The sequence below is a fragment of the Canis lupus genome, chromosome 15, assembly GCF_048164855.1.
Source record: "Canis lupus baileyi chromosome 15, mCanLup2.hap1, whole genome shotgun sequence".
Classification (NCBI taxonomy): domain Eukaryota; kingdom Metazoa; phylum Chordata; class Mammalia; order Carnivora; family Canidae; genus Canis; species Canis lupus.
This window is the reverse complement of record NC_132852.1, coordinates 31,392,794-31,415,088: the sequence shown is the minus strand read 5'-3', so window position 1 is coordinate 31,415,088 and position 22,295 is coordinate 31,392,794.

The following is a 22,295-nucleotide window of genomic DNA, read 5'->3' as shown; positions in this document are numbered from 1 at the left end:
CCATCTGTGCCATTATCAGAGAACAGTAGAATAAGTTTCTGCTCACCAAACAAAAACACAACGCTATCACTCTCTTGTTTCAAGTCTATGCGAACTTTCTGGCTCTCTTTAATAATTTAATCTCCAAGAGTTTAGATTATCTCATCATATCACAGGACATTTCTCTGGTCTACTATAGCATCATGCCAATGATAAAGATCAAGCAGACACCTTTCAAAGTCTTTGGGATTCCCCTATGCCTGTGGCACTCTCGGGAATGGAGGAAACCATGGCTTATAACATCTTGGTATGTCACCACCAGAGTGAAAGCAAAACTATTATACCATATTACACTTACTACGATGAAAGAAGGCACAATCCTCAAGGGGTTCTCTTTGGACCTTGAAGATAAATATATATCACATCGATTCATTTGCCAAGTTAATTATAAAGCACCAGTCTTAGATGGGACCCTCCAACTTCAATAAGGGCCCTTAAATGAGCTTTAGAGCAAAGATCCTCACCACTTGGCCAATGCATCAAATGGTGCTTGAATTATCTACAGCATATCAGGTGTGGATACTTAATGAAGCCTGTGGCAAGCACTCATGGAGAATCACAGCCCAAGCCACTAGGGGTTTTAAGAACAGTGTACTCTTTGACAGGTAATTCTTTACTCTTTGAGAAATAACTTCCACTTGTTACAGTGAGAATAAGGAAAAGGAGAGAAGGGGGCATCTCATGTAGGGAGGATATCTTGAACCAAGAGAAGGAAAAGTACATACAGAGTGCTCTGGAAACCATAAATCTTATAATGCTGAAGCTCAGAGTTTCTGCATGTGAGTAGATTTATTAACTGGGATGAAAATATCTTCCTGTTATACTGTATAAAATGCATCCAGATGAATTTGAATTAGTCTGATTTGCTCCTGGTTTTAAAATTCCATAGCTAAGAATGCCTGGTGCAAGATCTTTTTCACTTTGGTCAGGACAAAGTATTTTACTATGAACCCTACTTAGGTACTTAGGAAATCCAGTGCACAGCTTGACACAGCTGGAAATAACCCTATGCTGAATTCAACTCTGTCCTACAGTGACTTGGGAAACAATATAGCATAGGGCATTTAAGCTCATCATAAACTCATAGTTCTAAAACAGGCCTCATCAAAGAAGATGTCTTTGACTTTGGAATACAGATATAGAACATAGATATATGTACTTATAATGTCATTATATATCCAGTGTGTGAAGCACTCTAAATGAAGACAATTGTCCTGGACTCTTCCAAATGTTAATGCCATGGAACCAACAAGAGGTCAATATTCTAGATTAAGGTGGGGGGGGGGGGGCGCTGTGAAGGAAGACCTAACAACCTAATGTAAAATGATTGGGTCATTGTGTGAAAATTTTAAAAATCTATTTTAAAATTCCTGGGATCATCTTAAATTTGTTCAATGAAATAATGGTGTTGTGGTTACATAAGAAAATGTCTTAGGAGAAAATGATTACAGACATGATGTCTATATTTTCAAGTGATGTAGTTATATGTATAAGCAAATGTAGTAAAATGTCAACAGTTGTAAATAACAATTTTACAAATCTATTAGCCTTTCTGAATGTTTCACATTTTCATAGTAAAATGCTCAGAAAGTATGATCCTTCGAATTTTTTAACCATGTTTATGATCTTTTAATTGCACTATATTTATATAGCCCTTTGATTTTTTTGTTCATTTTTTTAAAAAAATCTGTTTGCATGTTTACATCTCATTGAGATGAGAAAGAGCAGTCTCTTAAGGCCCAAGTTTTCTCACAAACAAGAAGAATCCATTCTCCTTGGTTATATTCACTAGCTACAAGGTCTTTGTTAGATTACCTTCAGAATTTAAGGTACAGGGCTTGTTCACATGGAATTAAGTTATTAAAAATTGTGGTAGTTTGAAGGAATGAGGAAATATTTGAAAGTTTAATTCTGTGCCTATTGATTGATTGATTGATTGATTGCCTTTCTTTCCTGATTGATTTGGTACTCAGTGTTTTTACATGTCAGACTTTAATACTACTTCGGTACAATGGAATAATCCTTTTTGTCTCCTTACTTCCTTTTGTATCTAGAAAGCTCCAGTAATACTTATTGGGTGAAATTAGAGGGAGAAAGTGAGCACATGCAATGCATCTCATTTCTGTTCTACTCTTCATACTTGAAGTTTACAAGGGACTTGAGTTTATAGGAGGAAAAAACAAAAGACCTGAATCATGGGAGATAAGTTCATTTAAATGTTCAACCTTTGCTGCATGGACTCAGAATATTGGTAAATAAGCAGGAAATGAAATTTGGAGGAGCAAAATGTATGAAATGTTTGTGCTTCTAACGTTACTGAAGAACATGAGACATTAGGAATTAAACTTATACTAATTTATGACAGAGGAGTCAAGAGTATATAATGGGAAAGGAAAGGCTCTTTAATAAATGGTGCTGGAAAAAAAGTAGGGAGCCACATGCAAAACAATGAAACTGAAACCTTATCTTATACTACACACAAAATTAACTCAAATTGAAATAAAGACTTAGACATTGGACTTGAAACTATAATAGTCCTAGAAGAAAATATCGGTGGTAAGCTCCTTCACATTGGCCTTGACAAGGATTTTTTTTTTTCAGTTTGACACCAAAAGCACAAACAACAAAAGAAAATAAAGTGGGACCTTTTGAAACTAAAAATTTTCCACACAAGAGAAAAAAAATCAACAAAATGAAAGGGCAACCTACAGAATGGAAGAAAATATTTGTAAAGAATATATCTGATAAAGAGTTAATGTCCAAAATATGTAAGAAATGCTTATAACTCAATAGCAATAAAAAAGACAAAAGAAACAAATAAACAACCCAATCCAATTTTTAAAAATGGACAGAGATACTGAGTAGATATATTTCCATATAGATAACTAACAGGTACATGAAAAAATGCTTAACATCACTAATAATCAGAGAAATGCAATTCAAAACCACAACAAGGTATCACCTCAAACTTGTTACAGTAGTTATTATCAAAAGACAAGTGTTGATAAGGATGTGATAAAAAGAAATTTGTGCATTGGTGAGAACACAACTTGGTGCAAAACTATGGAAAATATTATGGAGGTTCCTCAAAAAGTTCAAAATAGAACTATCATTTGATTCAGGAATTCTACTTCTGGGCATACATCTGAAGCAAATAAAATCACTATCTAGAAAAGGTATCTGCTCTCTCATGTTCACTGCAGCATCATTTACAATAGCCAAGACATGGAAACAACTTAAATGTCTATTAATGGATGAATGGAAAAAGAAAATGTGGTGTGTGTACATATACAATGGAATATAATTCAGCCATGAGAAATAAGGAAATCCTCTCATGTGTGACAACATGGATGAAACTTGAGGCTATTCTGCTAAGTGAAATAAGTCAGAGAGAGAAAGACAAATACTGTATGATATCACTCATATGTAGACTCTAAAAAGACTGAACTCAGATACAGAAAACAGATTGGTGGTTACCAAAGGCAGCAATTGGGGGTGGGGGAAATGGATGAATATGGTCAAGAGGTAAAAATTTCCTTATATAAGATAAATAAGTCTTGCTTATAGAATGTATAGCATGGTGACTACATTTTTTATTTAAAAATTAATGTGTTTGTGTCTTGTCAATCTGATATCATATCAAGTCACATATTGTCTTCTTATACTCAGACATTTGGCCTTTATTGAAACTTGGATGCATTACATTAGCTTTAGTGTTTGCCTCTGTAGGATTTTGGCCAGGGGAGGGAGGGGGCAGCGGTAGGAGGAGGTTCACAGATATCCTTCTTAATACCAGGGCTGTGACTGTTTTTATAAAGGCAACACAACTGACTCTGGACCTTAAGTGACTTGCCTAGAGACTTTTCCTTCTTTTAGCAAAAGAAAGTGCCTCAAGAGAGTTGAAATCTTTACGCTTTAGGAAAAGTGAGAACATGGAGTTTCAGAGCTGTAGGCTATGTGCGCACCAAAAAGGGTTTTCTTCAGTGAAGGCACAGACTCTAGGGACCTTAATCAGATGCTACTATGCACATATGACTTTTCTAGTTATGGATAATGTGGAGTACAGCTGAGGTCAGACATACTACTTTGGCAAATATAAGAGTGTCAATAAAGACATAGAAACAAATAATGGAAGTTTTGAGGTGTAAGTTGCTGGAGCTTGATTTTGAATTCAAAGGGACTGGCCTTAGCATATTAATGGGCCTTGCAAAAACTTTCATGCCAGCAAACTACAGATGCACAAAAATCTTACTAAGCAAAGATGACTGAAGCAAAAATTCACTATAGGATAAGATGGTCTTTCCATAATCAAGCCTTTCAAACACTGATGAGCAGAATGATATGCACTGCTCTTAAATGTTCAGTTTCTGAGATATGGAGCACAACTGAGTTTCCAGTTTTAACTTGTTGATGCTCAGCATAGTTTGCTGAAGTAGGTCAGCTATCCAAAATTTGATTCTTTGTTTAGACTCAAGAAAGGAATTATAGAGATAATACTTTTGTCTGAGAGATCATATCCATGGAATTTTTGGATTTCAGACTCTAGCAAACAAACAATAAAGATACAACATATTAAACAGAAACCAAGAAGGATAAAGATGATTAATGGATCCAATTAAGGACTAGTTAAATGATGGAACAATGAGAGGTAATCCCCTGTGTGAGAATATTCAGTTGTAGAAAGAAAAGATTTGTTTGAATGGCAACTGTTTTGGTAGGCACAGGAATCATTGATTTGGAGGTATTCATACCTATTTGGGAGTCCTCTACAGACAAAATCTCAATGGCAGTGAGATTTTGGCACCAGTGGCACCAGGAGGATATCCTCGGATAAGTGATTGGTTCCCTCATGAAGGTAAGAATGGGTTTGTCCTGTTGCATGGCTGATCTCTCCACAGACCTGGGTTGGCCACAGGTTTAAGCCCAATTTAAAAGAACAAAAGGGTTGGAGAAGGTAGTAGGTGGGTAGATGAGCTGAGGACACTCCTTACTACTAAGGTTGTCTTCCATGGGGAGGTAGTATCAATAATGTAATATACTTTATTTTCTCCATTTTTCACTTTCTTCACCAGGGAGGAAAAGAAAATTAATTGTATTGATAATATTGGAAAAATGAAATGGACCCACTTTTCTCTTCTTTCGTCTTGAGAGTAAGCTTTCCACAGACATGCATTTGACTCCTTTTCCCCATTCTGAATTTTTGCCAGGGTCAGTCTCTTCCCCTGTGTGTGAGTTCTGCTCCAGCCCAGAATTGTTTAGGATAGATGGCCACATGCCTATAACTAGAACTCAGAATTAGTCCAGGGATGCCTGGGTGGCTCAGGGGTTAAACATCTGCCTTCAGCTCATGGCATAATCCCAGTCTGGGGATGGAGTCCCACATTGGGCTCCTTGCATGGAGCCTGCTTCTCCCTCTATCTATGTCTCTGCCTCCCTCTGTATCTCTTGTGAATAGATAAATAAATCTTAAAAAAGAAATTAAAAAAAAAAAAGAAATAGGACTGACCCACAGATGAAAATACAGTCTCTAATATTAGAAAAGTAGTAAAGCATAATGATGAAGAGCGAGGAGCCTGGAAGCCGACTGCCATGGTTCAGATCTGAGCTCTGCAATTTACCAGTATTGTGACCTTGGTCAAATTATTAATATCTTCCTGATTCAGTTTTGTATATATGTAAAATAGGAAAATATTACCTTTCACAGGGCTTTAATGAGGATTAAATGAGTTAAAATGTAAATCCCTTAGAACAGTACTTTGACCATGGAAATACTCAATATGTTTGAGCTGTTATAAGTTTTATCAGCTATAAATAATTTTTTGGTCTTTATAGGCTTTTTCTTTTATCTCTTTTTTCTGTTAGTTCTCAAGTCAGGTGGAAAAGAAGGGTGCCATTTTGTTATGAATTTAAAACTCACATACCATATGTAAACTACAAAGTATATGCCCAGCTTTTTTCTGCTTGCTCTGCATCTATGAAGGTCCAAATCCTCTATGCCCTATAGAGCCTGTGTGAAAATTTTGGGTACCATTATATCACACCTTTCAAATGTTGCTAGTGAAATGAAATCTAATGACAATCTCCTTATCTGACTCACACAATGAACTTGACACTGGACCCAGTCAATCCTTCTCTAATTATGCTTGCAATTACAGGAGAATCTTGTCTACTTATTTTTTACCAATTAAACAAACTAACTTTAATGATATAACATTCAACTGGGGATGATTTTGCTATTTTTTTGTGCCAAAAAATGATACAGACAAACAAGTAAATAGACAAAATTCTCCTTTCTTATTCAGGACACTATTTGCCTATTGATCCACAATAAGTTAGATTTGGCTTTTAGGAAATGTCACAATTTGACTTAAAACTACTTTAATGTCAATTTAAATTCAAAGTCCCATATCACCCCTCTCCTATACTTTTATAATGGGTCTGTGGGTCCCTAAAATTGGCAGGAAGAGTTAAATCTAGATAAGAAATTTAGAGGACATTTAGCACAATTTCCTTAGTATAAAACTTATAAGGTTCAAGATCAGAGGTTACATCTTGTCAAGATTTTATAAATGGTCTGATGAAGTTCAGTTTTCCTTCTCAGGTTATTTTCTGTTGGATTTTCTACTTGGTTTCTTTGAAAGATAATCATCTGGTTATTTGTGTATTGATAATCTTCCTGGATAGTTTGGCTTAACTTTTTCTTTCATGTGCTTCCTATTCCAGGGTTAACATCAAGATTGAAAGCTTATTAGTGGGAATAATAGAAAATGCCTATATCTTAAAATTGTTTCTGATAAGAATCCCATAGCAGCTTAGTCCCCTAGTATTAGTGCTCCTTAATATCTTTTTAAATATTATTATTCATATTTTCTTTAGTTATAATTTAAGAGTAACTCTTTGAAAATCATTAAAGTACTGTTATCCCTCACAGATGGGCTTCAGCCCTTAACAAACAAATCCAAATTGGTTCTACAGTAAATAAAATGTTCTTGCTAGTAAACTGACCCTTCAGAAGCCATATAAGTTTTGAGATTGCCCTGTGTAGTAACGTCAGCCATCTTGCTATGCTCTTTATAGCTAATAGAGAAGAGAATATGAACAAATCTTGACAGGTGACTGTCAAGCCTACATGTTACATACAGAGGGGAACTGGAGGGAGAGAGACTAGTTGCAATTCCTTAAGGAAATTTTGTATGATGCCAAGCATATCACAGACATGAGACATCTAGTGAGTGGTCCGCAGTTTTTCTAATTCTGTGGAGTAGATGGTATCACTTTTTGATAGCGTGAATGGTTCAGTCATGGTAGTCAACCGTATTGAATACTACAATCTCAATTGAACTCATAAGAACTACCTTAGGAATGAATAAAAGTTCTTCTTTCCCATCTAAAAATGTTTTTTTTTCATCAGTAAAGAAAACTAAATAAGTAAGAAAAGACAAATATTTATGCATTTGCTAACATTTATTTACTTACCTTAACTGCTCCTAGGTCAGTGAGACAAACAAGAGGACTGCAGTATGCCATTGTTCTCACTTATGCCAGCCTGAATTCTTATAGGACACACATACACACCTCTTTCTTTCTTTCTTGGTTCCATCCACTAACTTCAGCTTGGTTTCTTATCTAGTACCTCACACCTGTACTTGTGTAGCAATCTCTGGGTCATCTCACATTGCTCCCTCACTGTTATACCCAACTCAGCTATGTAAACCTACCATTTTATATTACTGCTGGATTATAATATGGGTAGTGGTCTAATGTCTCTGTATCAGAAAAGATTGTCCTTCATGATAAACCTGGTGCCAGTTGACTTTGTTCCAAGCATCTATAAACCTTATAATATTCCATAACCTAAATTTTGCAAAAACCAGATACCATTTAGTTTTTGTTATATTTCATATACATTGCAATTTAAAATGTTCTCTCCTCTGAGAATCTGTTTTTTTCTCATATGCTTATGGTAAATCTCATACCCTAACAATATATTTCTAAAATTAATTAGCATCTAGCTATCAATCATGCAAGTGTGGGTTCCAAAGAAGAAACTAAGTGTCTGTATCTTATTTTATTTCTTCTCTTTACCCACTTCACATTTCTTTTGTTTTCTATGAGATCTTATATCAAGTCACTACTATTAAGTGATATTGGCATTTAGAATACAGTGTTCAAAATGGGCTTAGAATGTGACTGAATAGACTCCACCTTCAGATCATGTAGGGTCTATAGAAGAAACAAATCCCAATTAGTTATCCTCCCCCAAATTTGTCTTTATTTCTATTTTGCTCAAATTTAGCTCTGGAAAATCAATGCTATACTCAAGAGTCACACAAACCTGGCATAGGAAAAGTTCCAGAAATGATTTATTCCAATTTCTGGCTATACAGAAGTCACATCAGCTACGTACTTGACACCTGGTTACCAGATTTTATTAGATACTCTTGCAGTGATAAGTGCTGGGTCTTACATTGCTAGATAGAATTATTATTTTTAAAAAACTCTTTCTTCTTTTGAGTTCCTAATTTCATTACTGCATTTTCCATCTACTGGTCTTTTTCTGTCCTCTAGACTACTACAGAAGGTATCTTTCTTTTTTTCAAAGAACAGAATCTAAATAACATGCCCAGTTAGTTCTCTGGCATTAGATGCCTAGCAGTGTATTATAATACCTTGTATAAGAAAATAATCTCTCATGTCTAATGCTGTATGAGGATAATAGTGGTGAGAATCATGGTTTTCTAAATCTAATTTGTAAAAAAGGATATGAGTTGTCTGATTCATTTTCTTTTTCTGAAGAAAAAGCAAATTCCCATATTAAAAGTGTATGCATTTGCCTGTATACTTCAAGCTTTAAAATTCCTTCAGTGCTCTTTGCATTTGTGATCTGTACAACCAGCTATGTTTATATTTGTATTTACATGAATCTTATATAAATAACTTCTGGTTTGAAATTGCATTCACCAAATCAGGGTTTTTAGATTTTCTTATTCAAAATTTCCCTTTCTCTCTTTTATTTTCATTTTCTTTTTATCTTAACACAGAAAGTGGCCTACTTTCTTGTTCAATAGATAGGAATTTACATATTGCAAGCTTAATAAGAAAGTTTTTAAGCCATTTTATTATTATTATCATGTTTTGGTTGGTTGACATAAGCTTTGAGTAAAATATATTCACCATTAGTTTCTCATCCTGAGGGAGTTACACTTAAATAATTTGATTTGAGAATAAGATTAAAAGGTGTTGTAGTTTATGAGTAAAGTGACCATTTACTGGATGTGATTTTTTTTTATCTTCTTTATGGAATTTGTTATATTTGTCAGCAGTGAGTAGTTATAAGAGGATGTGCAAATATATGGGCTTATACAGTACTGGGAGAGTTCAATTGAAAGCCAAACTAAGAAAAAATATACTTGGAACAAGGGCAAAGACCTTCATTATGAACCAATTTAGTTGGTCAAAGAAGAGCCTGTGTTTTAAAGACACAGGTATTTAAACCTTGTAGATATCAGGAAATTCAGGTCATGAAACTATGATCTCAGAGTTCTTAACCCAAATGTAACCTCTGTCATTCTGGGTTCTCTAAGCTGACAATCAAAAGTATTTTGGTTTCTCTAAGCCTTTAAAGAAAATTCAAGTATCTTATCCCTTCCATTTAGTATGAGCTTCCACCTAATATTTCAAATAAGGAGAAAATCTAGCAGTTACATAAAGTTAACATTCAAAAAAAGAAGCAAGATATGGTATATATGTATAAATCCTTCCTTTAACTGACTATGGACAAAATATTTCATGAAAGTAAATAATGTGAATGAGACATGATTAAATTTGAAGGGTGTTAAAGTCTTCCCTACAGTTGCAAAAAACAAAGACACCCCATAGATAATGAGCACCTACATTTTTCCAGATACTGTGTTAATCATTTTATATTTATACTCACAATAGTATCATGAAGTGGTTTTTAACCTTGTTTTTGTAAATGTATAGACTAGGTAAGTTAAGATAAAGTAAAGCTAGTAGTTAATTGGCTTGTCCCAGCTCATAGAAGAAAGATTAGCAGGTATAGTAAGACCAGGATATGCTTTTGTCTCTAATGTAGAGCCCACACTGAAAGGTCTTTATTTAAATGTACATATTACCCCCAAAACTAATAAATGACAGGTATGTAAAAATTCAGTAGGAAATATCTAGCTTATCGGGCATAAGATCAGTTTAAACAGAAACGTGCAAAAGCTATTTGCTGAGAAAATAACAGGTCAAGATGGCCAAAATATCAGGGGGAATGGCATGGGGCATCAGTATGTTAGGAACCAGTATGATGATCCAAGATGAGAGCCCCCAAAGACAAATTTCACCAACTTCATATTTTTTGAAGGCTGTCCAAATAAGAAAATGTAAATTATTTTAGTATTTTAAAAATATTTCTTTAAAAAAAAAGATTTTATATATTTATTCATGAGAGACACAGAGGGAGAAGACAGAGAGAGGCAGAGACACAGGCAAAGGGAGAAGCAGTCTCCACGCAGAGAGCCTGATGTGGGTCTCAATTCTGGGACTCCGGGATCATGCCCTGAACCAAAGGTGGACCCTCAACCACGGAGCCACCCAGGCATCCTAGTATTTAAAAAATATTTCAAATATTCAATAGGCAAAAGACAATTTAATAATTCTTGTCAGAAAAAGAATTCTATGGTATATCAACATAAGGAATTGTACGTAAGTCAGAAACTGAAAAGTGTGGAGGGCAAGCATGATTATCCAGTGCAAAACAACTTTTGTACTTTTTGTTAGATTCAAAGAAGGATGGATGACTGAATGCTGTGATCTAGGCAACATACTCTGTTTGGAGAATTAGTAAGTTATGAGATTGTTGGTAAACATCTGTAGATTGGGAAGAGATGAGGTTATATGGAAAAAGAAAATTCTATCTAATGTTCTGTTTTAACCTCAAGGAATGCTCTCTTTTGAAGGGACATTTTGAAATACCATTATGAACAGAAAGTCAGCCAAAAGGGTTTTTTTTTTAAGATTTTATTTATTCATGAAACACAGAGAAAGAGGGGGGCAGAGACACAGGCAGAGGGAGAAGCAGGCTCCCTGCAGCCATCCCAGGACTCCAGGATAATGATCTGAGCTGAAAACAGATGCTCAACCACTGAGCCATCTAGGTGCCCTATTAGCCAAAAGTTTTAACTTCATAGCTACCGAGTTGATAATATTATACCTAATATTAAAATACAATTAATGATTTCTATTTTACTTTTAATTTTAAAAAATTAATAGTTTTTTAAAAATAAAATTTGAAAAAGTGAAGTCAGTTTTCTGTGAAGTGTATCAGGCAACAGTTATTTATTTAAAGATTTTATTTATTTATTCATGAGAGACACAGAGAGAGTGAGAAAGAGAAACAGAGAAATAACATAGGCAGAGGGAGAAGCAGGCTCCATGTAGGAAGTCCAATGTGGGATTTGATCCCAGGAATCCAGGATCACACCCTGAGCTGAAAGCAGACGCTCAACCACGGAGCCATCCAAGCAACTGGAATTGATATTAGTAGTTAAAACAGTTAAGAAGCAACAAGCAAAGCCTTCCCTATCTAATTCAATGATTTAAAAGATAAAGAGGAGAAAATAACACGCAAAAATCTCAACAATCACCACAACAAAAGGAACAAAAACTACTTAGGACTGAATTAAGCACTAACTGAAAACAGTTGAGATGTATGGTACTAAGGTAAACTCTAGAAGGAAAAAAAAAATGGAGTAAGACATGTTGGAATCTTGGCAATAGAGGTTAATGTATTATAGGAGAATCACCTTGAAATGAAGAGGCCCAAGGATAAGGAAAATTGTATCCATGTAGTATAGGTAAACAATTTAAGTGAACATAGGTTCTTATTTTTAATTTGGACACAAATAAAACCAGAGTCTCACAGTAAGGCTTCAGGAACTCTAAACAGTAGATAATTCTTGGTACCTTTATCAGAAGACACTGATCATTTAGGGAATATGGCTGTAACATTCCTATCAAGCATGGATCCTGAGAAGGGTAAGGTAAATTAACTTTCTCTGATATCAAATTGGGACCCATTCCCAGAAGAAAGTTTTCAAGGCAGGGTAATTGATTTGACATAAGAGGCAGGAAAAAAGTATGGGCTCCTCAAGCTGCTTCCCTGTCAGATTCAAAGTATACTAAGCAGCAAAGGAAACCATGATAGAATTAGCATTTGTAACAGGACAGCTTAATTTCAGAAAAGAGATAATTACTTCATTACAAGCCATTCAGGTGCAGAGACTGAGGTTATGATAAAGGGTGACAAACTAGTTGACTGAAAAACTAGAGCAAATAAATGTTACAGATGAGGATTATTAGTAAACCCATTTGGAGATGAAAGAGAAAGAAGGTGAAGAAATCAGAGAAATATATGGATAGACAACTTATTTCTTCAATCCTAAAATAAAGAGTGGGTTTTAAACCAAACACAAAGTCCTATGTGAGTCTTTATTTCTGTGGAAAAGTTATCAGTGAGTATAATATATGAGCTATCCAAACCTGGTATCCGGAGTGATCTATCCTAACACGGGACTAACAGTGACATCCTAACAGGTGTCACAATCTACCTGGTGACATTTTACAAAATTATAATTATACTTACTCTTCCCTCAAGATGCAATTGGTGAATACACAATGTATACTTAACACTTCGGTTACAACTGAAAAAAATAAACATCCTTGCTCTTTTGCAGCTTACATTCCACTGAGGGACAAAAACAAATAAGCAAATAATAATATAATATTAGGTAGTAAAATTAAAATAGCTATATTAAAATCTAAAAACAAAAAGAATAATAAATTGAGAGTGAAAAGAGTTGTTATTATAAGTAAAAGCATATGGAAAACCTCTGTGAAGAAGTGACACCTAAGCAGAAACTCAGATGAAGCAAAACTCATTATACAACTGTGAAAATAATGTTCCATGTAAAGGGAACAGAAATAGCAGAGGTCTTAAGGCCAGAGGATGCTTGACTGCTTAAAAAACAGCAAGGAGATCGGTGTGAACATGGTGACATGAATAAGGGAGAATGTGGTTGGAAATTAGCTTGGAAAGAATGCAAGGGGCCAGATGTTTTAGGGCTTTGTAGAACTTTTTATTTTCTTCAAAGTGTGAATGGAAACCATTTCAGATCTAAGCAGCTGAGTGGCATCATCAGTCATGTGTTAAAGGGATAATTCTGAATGCGCTATAAAGAATAAGTTTGACAAAAATCAAAGCAGGGGCACAAGCTAAAAGACTACTGATGAATTCTATGTAGGTAATAATGTGATTAAGACTGGGATTATAACATTGCAAGTGGTGAGAAACAGCCAGATCCAGGATATATTTGAAAAATAGAATACACAAGGAGTTCTGATGACTTGGATATGATTTTAAAAGACAGTCAAGGATGATTCCAAGGCTCAGCCTCTGCAACTAGAGTATGATGGTGTCTTTTATTATGGTGGGACTCATTAGAGACTCATCACAAGTTTTGATAAATCATGAGTTCCATTTTTGACAGGTTAAGATGGAATGTCTTATTAGACACTCAAATGGAAAAGTTGTGTTGAAAGCCATGAAACTGTGAGACAAACCAGAGAGTGAGAAAAAACAAAGATGTGGAAAAAAAAGATCTAATCCAACATTTAGAAGTTTAGAAGGAGAGATGGGTCCAGCAAGGAGATTGGAAAAAGGCAGTCAGTGTGGTAGTGTATAAAATAAAACTGCACAGTATCAATAAGGCCACGTTGGGGAGGAAAAAAGTGTTTAAAGAAAGGAGTGTACTTCTTCCATTCATGAGATATTAACTAAAATACGACTTTTTCAAAAATAAAAATAAGAACTTTATTTGCCTCCATAAATAAGTGTAAAATCAGATTCAGTATGCAAAGTAATGCTTTCAGATACTAGAAAATGACAATGCAAGCATACGATTCCTGAAAAAGAAATATAAAAGAAATGATGTGATCTCTTGATGGCCCTGGGTTACTGTGGGCCAGTTGCCAGGCTGCAGAGAGGTAAAAATAGATCACACATTGCTTTGTGATCTCCCTGTGATGAGAGAGAGATAAAGGTTTAGGGAGGTCTGGTTAGTTAGAATTTGTATAGAGGACTTCCAAACAGGAGAAAATTAAGCTGATATAGAGTTCCATGAGTCTACATAAGGTCCTTCTTGACTGCCATCTATACAAGGTTAAGGTTACTATTCTAGGGAAGGAAAAAAAAAACTGCTAAAGAAAGAACAATAAACAAGAAGCTATATGAAAAACTTCCAGACTTACATAGAGCTGCGAATCATTTGTTCTCTAAATAAAATGGAAATATCTTGTTGAATAAGCATTCAGGAGACGACCTAGAAGGGCAAGATAAAGAAATGGGATTAAATTCATCCTCAAAAAAGTTACTCTATATCATCTCTATAAAAGATTAAAATTAAACCTCAGAAAAATCAAAGAAATATTCAATTCCTTAACTGCTGCACTGTTAAAAAAAAAAAAAAAGATTCAAAAACATGAAATCCAGCATACGAAAAAGCAGGCAACAATAATGAAGAAGCAAAGCAATCTATAGACACAGATCAGAAATGATTAATGTGATGAAATTAGAAGCATACTCCTTATACTGAAAAAAGCAAAATACCATATAAACATAATAAAAAGAAAAGTGAGATATGTAAAAAGGAACTTAAATGGAATATCTATAAATGGAAATTATAATGGAAAGGAAACATATTTGGAATGGGATAAACAGCAGATTGAATATGGCAAAACAAAAAATCAATAAACTTAAAGATAGGAAATAAAACTACCCAATATAAACTTCTGAGAGAAAGAAGATTGAAAGACTTAACACAGCATCAGTAAATTAAGGAAGAAATATCAAGCAGTTTGACACACATATAATTAGACTCTAAGATGGTTGAGGACCTGATGCTGAAAAATCATTTGAGGGAATATGGCTCAAATTTTTCAAAATTTATGAAAGCATACATCCATATATTCAAGAATTTCAACAAGACTCAAGGAGACTAAAAGTGAAACATGCCAAGGCAAATCATAATCAAACTGCCCCCAAAAAAGATAAAAAATAAAACTTTAAAGCAATTAATGGAAGAAATACAATGTGTATGGAACAAAAAGATAAGAATTAATGACTAAAATTTGCCATAATATATGCTTGAAAAAAACACAATAGAATGCTATGTTTAAAGCACCAAAGAGAAAAAAATATATACATATATATATATAGTCAGCATAGATTTAATACCCACAATTATACCTTTCAAAAATAATAATGAAACACTTTTTCAGACAAGAAAAAGGTGAAATTTTACCAGCAGAATTGTACAAAAAAATTATTAAAGTAATCTCTGAAGTCAAAAGAAAAAAATGACATTAGATGGAAACTTGGCTCCAGACAAAGAACATGCAGAATGATAAATGTAGATAAACATAAAAATAATTTTAAAAACTGTAAAATCTACTGACCATTTAAAGCAATAAGAATGAAAATGTCTTGTGGACTTTATAACATACAGAGAAGTAAAATGCATGGCAATAATAGCAGAAATGAGAGAGAATGAAATATACTATTGTAAAGTTCTTACACTACAAGTTATAGGCATAATATTATTTGAACATACAATATTACAAGGTAAACATATGCATTATAAACATGACCAATCTTTAAAAAATAAAACAAAATATAAGCAACAAAGTTAATAATATTATAAAATAAAATCATAAAAATTCAATCCAAATGAAAGCAGGAAAAGAAATAAAAAGAACAAAAGAATATGTGCAAATAGCAATCAAACAGCAAAATAGTGGATTCAACCCCAATCATATCAATAATTACATTAATATGAATATCTAAACATTTGATTTAACATTGTCAAATTGGATTAACACCAAGACCTGACTATTTCATGTCTAAAAGAGTTTTACTTTAAGTACAAAAATGAATTAAAGATTTTAATGTAAGATCTAAAACAATAAAATCCTAAAGTAAACATATGTAGTAAACTCTTTGATATGTCTCAACAATATATACATTTTTTATTACTCTCCTCAAGTGAGGGTGACAAAAGCTAAAATCAAACAAATGGGATTATTATTATTATATAAAAGTATTTTGCACAGCAAAGGAAATCATTAACAAAATCAAAAGGCAACCTGCTGAATGGGAGAATATATTTGCAAATCATTTATCTGTTAAGTGATTAATTACCAACATATATAAAGAATTTACACAATTTAATATAAAAACAAACAAATGGGCACAGGTCTTGAATGAACATTTTTCAAAGAAGACATATAGATGGCCAACAGACACATGTAAAGATGCTCAACATCACTCAGCATCAGGGAAATGTTAATCAAAACCATAATGAAATACTACCAAACATCTGTCAGATTGTCTATTATCAAAGAGACTAAAAATAAAGTGTTGGACAAAAAAAAAATAAAATAAAAAAAAAATAAAAATAAAGTGTTGGCAAAGATGTGAAGAAAGGGGAACCTTCACAAATTGTTGGTGGGAGTGTAAGCTGGTGAAACCACTATGGAAAACACTATGGAGTTTCCTTAAAAAGAAAAAAAAAAAAAAAAAAGGGATCCCTGGGTGGCGCAGCAGTTTGGCGCCTGCCTTTGGCCCAGGGCACGATCCTGGAGACCCGGGATCGAATCCCACATCAGGCTCCCGGTGCATGGAGCCTGCTTCTCCCTCTGCCTATGTCTCTGCCTCTCTATCTCTCTCTCTCTATCATAAATAAATAAAAATTTAAAAAAAAGGAAAAAACCTTAAAAAAAAAAAAAAAAAAAAAAAAAGAAAGAAATAGGACTACCATACAACCCAGCAATTCCGCTTCTGAGTATTTTTCCTAAGAAAATGAAAACACCAATTTGAAGAGATATATACACCTCTATGTTTATTTCAGCATTATTTACAATAGCCAAGATATTATTGAGCTATAAAAAAGAATGAAATATTGCCATATGTAACAACATAGATGGACCTATAGAGTGTTATGCTAAGTAAAATAAATCAGGCAGAGAAAGGCAAATACTGTATGATTTCAGTTATATGCAGAATCTAAATCAAAACAAAATAACAAAACAGACCAGAAACAAACTCATGGATACAGAAAAAAACTCTTAATTACCAAAGGGAGGGGGGATGAAGTAGCAGACAAAATAGATGAAGGGAATTAAGATGTAAAAAATTCCTGTTATAAAATAAACAAGTCATGGGAATATAATAAACAGCATAGATACTATAGTCAATAATACTATATTAACATTGTATGGTGAGAGATAGTAACTAGACTTATCATGGGAATCACTTTATAATATATAAAAATATTGGATCATCATAAAGCACACCAAAACCAAACAGGATATTGTATTCCAATTATAGTTCAATAAAAAATATCAGTAAAGATATAGAAGGATTTAATATCATCAATCAACTAAACCCAATTTCCATGTATAAGATGCTTAACTTCAAAATAGCAGAATATGTATTAGTTTTATGTGCACACATAACATTCACCAAAATAGACCATTTTCTGAACCATAAAAAAAGAAGTCAATAAATTTAAATGAGTAAAAGCATACTAAATGGTATCTGACCACAATGGAATTCTACTAAAAATCAACACAAAAAGATTTTTCAAAAATCCTCCAATAAAGATGGTAGAACAGAAAGCCCCAAATCCTTCTTCCTTCATTAGGACACCAATTCACAACCATATATAGACCAATTATCTTTGTGAGAAATCTGGACACCAGTTAAGAGGCTCCTGCATCTCCAAGCAAACATGAAAATAGCTGCATTAATGCTAGTAGGATAACTTGTGATACTCACTTGCTAAAACCCCTCCTTCAGGAGGAACTTTTTAGGAGGAAACTTTCAACTCCGTGAGGACAAAAACAGACTAAGACATATGCCTAATGTTTAGACTTTGAGGAGTTACTCAGAAGACTAATTTGTGTCTTGCCTGAATCTAAGAACTGACAAGAAAGGGCACAAGGTTGGGAGGAAAAAAAAAAAAGGCAGTTTTGGCTAGCGACCATTTCCCCTCCCTCTGGCTTATGATGGAGGACCCCCAACTCCTGGCTTCTCACTGGACAGGAAAAGAGTGGGAATGTGCCTGAGTTTTAGTTTTTCAGGGCAGCTGCCCAAAGGATTGGTTTCTTTCTGGCCCAATTTGAAGTGTTTATGGGAGGCATACTTAAGATGCCTGAGGGCCACAGAGAACAAAATGAAAAGCTTGGTGGCTAGATGTGAAAACAGCCCAAAAATCCACTGATGGATGAAGAGGATATATATATCCTCCATATATATATATCTCCTATATATATATATAGGCAACAACATGGAGAAACCTTGAAGATGTATACTAAGTGAAATAAGTCAGACAAATAAAGACTAATACTGTATTATCTTACTTGTATGTGAAATCTAAAATAATAACAATAGACGTACCTGAGTGGCTCAGTGGTTGAGCGCCTGTCTTTTGCTCAGGTCGTGATGCCAGAGTCCTGGGTTTGAGTCCTGCATCAGGCTCCCTGCAGGGAGCATGCTTCTCCCTCTCCCTCTGCCTATGTCTCTGTCTCTATCTGTGTGTCTCTCATGAATGAATAAATAAAATCTTTTTAAAAAATAAAGTAACAATAACAAAAACACCAAATTCACAGAAAAAGAGATCAGGTTTGTAGTTACGAGAGGTGGGGGATGGAGGAGAGGGGAAATTGGAAAAAAGTGATCAAAAGATACAAACATCCACTTGTAACATAAACAGGTATTAGGAATATAATGTACAATATGATATACATAGTTAACACTGCTCTATGGTACATAGGAACATTTTTGAGATTTTATATCAAGGAGAATTTTTTTCTTTTCTTCTTATTGTATCTATATGAGATGATAGATGTTAGTTAAATGTAATGTGATAATCATCTCAAAATATATGTAAATAACACTATCATGCTATATACTTTAAACTTATACAATGATGTATATCAATTATTTCTCAATAAAACTAGACCAAAACAAAACAAAATCAAACCAAACCTGAGTGGCTTATAGTAACTCCAGAGAACCTACAGTACCACAGAGAGACATTAAAGGGAGTAAGATATTATGAGCAGCTTAAAAAAAAAAAAAAAAAAAAAACCAAAAAAATAAAACAGGAAAACCTCTCTAGAAATTTATACACACAAATCCTAAGAATTCGCATTCACAGAAAATATTTGAGAAGTTACCAAAATGTCTAGCCAAGCTGATTAATGAAGACTGTCTCTGTATAAACCCATTCAATAAAGTCTGAAGTGGCTATTTTTCAAATGTGTGGATTTCAACGAAAAGTAAAAAGGCATACTACTACTACTACTACTACTACTACTACTACTACTAATAAATTATAGCCCAACCAAGAGCATAAAATGTGTCTCCTGAAACTTATCCTAAATAAATGGAGGTATATGAATTATCTGATAAAGAACTGAAAATAAGCATAATAAAGATATACAAGGAACTCAAGAAAATGATGTGTGAACAAAATAGGAATATCAACAAAGAGACAGAAAATACTAAAAGAACCAAACAAATTTTGGAGCTAAAGAATACAACACATGAATTGAAAAACTCCCTAGAGGTGTTGACTAATAGCTTGATCAAGCAGAAGAATCAGTGAATCTGAACATCATTGGTCATTTGAAATTATCCAGAGGAGCAAAAAATAAAAAGAATGAAGAATTAATAAATCCTAAGAGACATGTTATAACACCAAGTTAAAGTAGTTTGTTATGATCATAAAATATTTTATGTAAGCCCCATGGAACCCACAAACTACCTATAAAAGATGAAACAGTGGAAATGAGAAATCCAAGGATGTCACCACAAAACCCATGAAAAGCAAAGGAAAATATCAAGAGGCAGAAAAAAGAGACAAAAAAGCTGTAAAATATACAGAGAATAATTAATAAAATGGCAATAATAAGTTTTTATCCATTTGGAAGGACTTTAAATATAAATGGATTTGAAGAAATAATACCTGAAAACTTCCCTAATCTAGAGAAGGAAACAGACATCTAGATCCAAAAAGCCCAGAGAACCTCCAACAAAATTAACCCAAGGAGATCCACTCATATACATATTAATAAAATGGCAAAAAGTAGTGATAGACAGAATTTTAAAAGCACTAGAGAAAAGAAAACAGTTACATAAAGTGGAAACCTAAAAAGGCTATCAACTGATTTTTCAGCAGAAACTTTGCAGGACAGAAGAGAGTGGTACAATATATTCAAGGCACTAAAATGAAAAAACCTGCAACCAAGATTTTCTACTCAGAAAGGCTATCGTTGAGAATAGAGGAGAGATAAAGAACTTCTCAGGCAAATAAAACTTGATAATGAAATTCTTTGAAAGAAAAGAACATAATCAGGAGAAAGAAAATTAGAAAAGGAAAAAGAAATGCAGGTAAATGCAAACATACAATAAAAGTGGTAGACTAACACTTATAAAACCAGTATGAAGGTTAAAGTACAAAAGCAGTAAAATCAATTGTATTTATAAAAATCAGTCAAGGAATTCACAAAATAATAATATAAAGTATGACATATGTAAAATGAGGAAGGGGTTTAACCATTTATTGCTTTTAGAATGCATTCAAACTTAAGTGACCATCAGTTTAATCTAGACTGCTGTATCTAATAAGATGTTATAAATGACCCTAGTCACAAATCAAAAATCTGTAATAGATACACAAAAATAATAAATAAATAAATAAATAAATAGGAATTTAAGCATATGATGTTAAGAAAGACATCAAATCACAAGAGAAGAGAAGAAAGAAAGAGAAGAAAAGAACAGAGAACTACAAAAAATACCATAAAACAAGTAAGAAAATAGTAATAAGTACATTCCTGACAATAATTACTTTAAAAGTAAATGGAATAAATGCTCCAAACAAAAGATATAGGATGAGTTAATGAATAAAAAAGCAAAACCATGGGATCCCTGGGTGGCGCAGCGGTTTAGTGCCTGCCTTTGGCCCGGGGCGCGATCCTGGGGACCCGGGATCGAATCCCACGTCGGGGTCCCGGTGCATGGAGCCTGCTTCTCCCTCTGCCTATGTCTCTGCCTCTCTCTCTCTCTCTGTGTGACTATCATAAATAAATAAAAATTAAAAAAAAAACTTAAAAAAAAAAAAGCAAAACCCATGTACAGGCTTCCTAAAAGAGACTCACTTTTGAATTAAAGACACATGCTAATAGAAAGTGAAAGGATCAAAAAGCATTTAGCATGCAAATGCAAGTGAAAAGAGAGCTAAGGTAGCAATACTTAAACTATTAGCAGATATAAGGAAAGAAACTGAAGTAATAAAAGAGGTATTTACCCCCCCTACTTACATCATTGAATAGATCATCCAAACAGAAAATCAACAAAACAGTGACTTTGAATAACACATTGAACCAGATGAACCAGTAGATATATTAAGAATATCCCATGCAAAAACAGCAAAGTACACATTTATTTCAAGTGTACATGAAATATTCTTTAGAACAGATCACGTTAGGCTACAAAACAAATCTCACTATATTCAAAAACATTGAACTCATTTCATGCATCTTTTCTAACTGTGAAATTAGAAATAAATCATGAGAAACAAATTCTGGGAAGAATATAAATACATGAAGGCTAAATGACATGCTACTAAACAATGAGTGGGTCAATCAAGAAATCAAAGAGGAAATAAAAAAAATATGGAAACAAATGAAAATGAAATACATGGTACAAAATCTTTGAACAGCAACAGCTGTTCCAGGACGGAAGATTATGGCAAAACAAGCATATATCAAGCAGCAAGAAAAATCTCAAATAAATGACTTAACCTGACAGCTAAAGGAGCTAGAAAAAAAAAGAACAAATCCCGAAGCCAGTAGAAGGAAGGAAATAATAAAGACTTGAGCAGAAATAAATGAAATACACACACACACACACACACACACACAAATAGCAACAACAATGGAACAGATCAATGAAACCAGTACCTGCTTGTTTGAAACGATGATTTAAAAAAAAGATTAACCTTTAGTCAAACTTATTAAGAAAAAAAAAGGCAAACAAAATCAGAAATCAAAGAGGAGAAATAACAACCAACACCACAGAAATGGGGTTTAAGAGAATACTGTAAAAATTATATATATACTAA